Genomic DNA, 3,498 nt, shown 5'->3' on the forward strand with positions numbered 1-3,498 from the left:
TTTTGGATCAGAAAGTAACAAGTATAGAACGCGTAGACATTTTATCTTTCGAATGAAGTGTTTATCATACCATTTCGCTCAGTTGTTTAGGAGCTATTAACACTCAAAATCTCGGTATTCGGCGTAACGCTTTCGTTTTCGAAACTTTGATTTTACACCACGGTATAGAAATGAAAGACGTAGTCCTACGTCAAAACATTAAAATAAACTCTTTCACATGAATGTATTTTTCAATTCCCAGGGGAACTGGCAGATTATTTTTCAGCAACGATTAGTTCTTTCCAGATTTTCCTCGATACTCGAAGCCCACCAGTGGTTAATGCTAACTCGATAACCACCTGTTAATAGCACTTAATTGAAAAATATTTGGTCACAGTGTTACATGGATAGAAAATATTAAAATAAAATCTTTCGCATGAATGTATTTTTCAGTTCCCAGGGGCAGATTATTTTTCAGCAACAGATTATTTTTCAGCAACAGATTATTTTTCAGCAATTATTGAATCTTTCCGGAATTTTCTCGATGCTGAATAGCATCCAAACGAAGAGTTCCGCGTGTATGTGTATGTGTGACGGCTGCTCCGATGTCTTCCCGGGGAACCGTTTGTGGCATCACTCTCTTCCTGATGGAGTCCCTTCTGGCCTAAGGTATACAAACAGGCTCTTGGTGACACCGTTCATCCACGCTTTCATGATAAACGAAGAGCTTCACCACAACAGCGACAACATGCTCCAATCGCTGTTCAATTATAACTGAGCGGATTTCTTTTTTTTTGACATAAATTTTCTTTATATTCTATGGATTTTGATTATACAAAGTTTTAACATTATAAATGATCTTACTTCAAGCACTTCATCTTTGTAATTTTTTTATATATTTATTATTGTTAATGATGAGTTTTTACTCATCCTATTTTTATTTTTAACGTTTCAAAACGTTTTGTATATTTTAATTATTAAAATATAACCCAACCTACTTAAACTAATTTTAACCTAAACCATAATCTAGCTGTACAGATTTCTTATGAGAGGCTATTGCATCCGCCAATAGTCACTGTTTGGTGCGCATTATGGTCTGGTGGAGTCATCGGGCCGTATTTCTTTGAAAATGAGGACGGCGAGACGGTAACTGTGAATGGTGAGCGCTATGGCCGCATGTTAACCGATTTTTTTGCCACAAATTGAAGATATGGATACGGATGACATGTGGTTCCAGCAGGACGGCGCCACGTGCCACACAACACGACCGACATGGCCATATTGCGAACGAAATTTGAGGGACGCATAATTTCGCGTGTTGGTGATGCCAATTGGCCGTCCAGATCATGCGATTTGAACCCGCTAGACTTTTTTTTTGTGGGGTGATGCGAAAGACCGTGTCTATGCCAACTCTCCGCAAACTCTTGAACATTTGAAAGACAACATTCGTGAATTATGACCGAGATACCGCCCCATATGTGCCGAAAAGTCATTATTAAAAACCAAGATGTGTTCCCGTTTGAGAACATGTCGTTTGGTTCAAGCTGTCTGTTTTGTTGTGTTCATTTTCACCCAATTTTCATTTCAAATATGTTTTCTTTTTATTAAAGTAACATGTTTTTACTGATGAGAAAAATTGATAATTGTGTTTGGTATTGGTAATTATCTTATATCACATTGGTGAGTTTTTTTTTCTTTATTCCATCCATACATAATACAGGATGAATCATCATATCTCGTTCCACTTCGATATCTTTTATCTGATACGCATCATCCAATGACTGTTTACCGTCCTTCTGTCATCATTACTCGGTAAACACTGGTGGAGTGAACAAACAAAACGGTCCTTTTCAGGGCCAACAAATCATTATCAAAGAGTTTAACGATGTAATTCTTCAAACCTATCCAAAATCAACAGATAGACTAACGGAATCCTACGTCAACTATGCGGTCGTGTGTCGGACACAACCCTATTGTGACTTTTTATCAACGGCACAATTGTTTGAATAATTCCAAAAAGCTCCCCGTAGAAGCGTGTGACTGCTTCGTCCACTGACCTCATTCCAAGTAATTGCTCCCAATCGACTCGCTGAATTTTCTCATTGAGTGCAGTCATGTCACATCGATGAAAATCGAAACGTTCAATCTTTTCTTCGAAAAAACGGTGTACCTCAATTTGCTGCATACAAGGTGAATGCAACTCGTAAAGCGAGATGTGAGTATTCGGAGGTAAGTAGGCGGTGGAGACAAAAACATTTACATCTCTCAACACAATGCAAACAGCTGTTTGTTGCAGTGCGTCGTCTCCAGTGAGAGAAACGGACGAGCACTTAAAATCGGTTTTAACGCAAATCAGTACACCACCATCTCGACAATATTGACTATTAGCATTATTTCGATCGCAACGAGAGAGTGTATAATCGTTGGTTAGCTCCGAATCAAAAATATCATCCTTCAGCCAAGTCTCGTTAAAAACAATGACATCATAATCACACGAAGCAAGAGCAACAAAAAGATCATTTATATGGTTCGAAACCCTCTAACGTTTTGATAGTAAATAGTCAGCGAACTTCGAACGGAAAAAAACTAGAGCTTGGTGATCAGCTGTGATCGAACTACAGGTTCGGATTTGCTCGGATACACATTTGTTTGACAGAGTGACGTCACTGTGATGAGCTGGTCGATGCGGTTGGTGGGCGAAAGATGTTTCGTGGCGTTTATTGCCCGGAATCGAATTTGCGAAAAATAATTCCCTTCTGCCACGATGAACTTTGAAGGGCCAAATCCTTCAGGTGTAAACCAATGTCGACTTTGAACGAAACGAAGGTAAGTTCAAAAAGATTTTTACCTTCAATTACTTTAGCTCCAGGAGCAAAACCGGACAAATACAGATTGAATTTTTCCTCTCATCTTGCCAGTGGAACAGTAATTTCAGCATCTATTTCTTTCGTTTCTTCGACCTTTTTTGCACCGGGACCGTCATTATTAGAGTTGTAGTCGTCCCCTTCTTGCAAACGTCGGCGCTTTCGTGTGGGATGTAATGCGATAAACTGCTTGTTAGGACTCAGTGGTTGTGTGTCCGATGTAGAGCTGGGCAAAATTATGAAATAAAATTGCCTGATGAGAAAAATTGATAATTGTGTTTTGTATTGGTAATTATCTTATATCACATTGGTGAGTTTTTTTTTCTTTATTCCATCCATACATAATACAGGATGAATCATCATATCTCGTTCCACTTCGATATCTTTTATCTGATACGCATCATCCAATGACTGTTTACCGTCCTTCTGTCATCATTACTCGGTAAACACTGGTGGAGTGAACAAACAAAACGGTCCTCATCATGGTGAGCGGCTCAGAGCCGTTCAGCTCATACAAGTGAGCTGCTCATTTGAAACAGCTCTTCAGCTCAGTTGAATTTTGCAGTTGTCCACACAATTACATATGAAACGTAATCACCATGGGACATTGCATAGTGTGCATTTTTTAATAGACGGAAAGCAAAAAATAAACGAA

General features: G+C 38.9%; 1 long non-coding RNA gene across 1 annotated transcript; it reads left to right on the forward strand.

Annotated features, from left to right (window-relative positions):
• Nucleotides 1-2,038: 2,038 nt before the first annotated feature.
• On the forward strand, nt 2,039-3,116 carry LOC129770689 (uncharacterized). Its single transcript, XR_008742178.1, has 3 exons — nt 2,039-2,208; nt 2,276-2,805; nt 2,898-3,116. It is a non-coding gene; the product is annotated as an uncharacterized LOC129770689 (long non-coding RNA).
• Nucleotides 3,117-3,498: the final 382 nt, after the last annotated feature.

This window comes from Toxorhynchites rutilus, chromosome 2 (assembly GCF_029784135.1).
Source record: "Toxorhynchites rutilus septentrionalis strain SRP chromosome 2, ASM2978413v1, whole genome shotgun sequence".
NCBI lineage: Eukaryota > Metazoa > Arthropoda > Insecta > Diptera > Culicidae > Toxorhynchites > Toxorhynchites rutilus.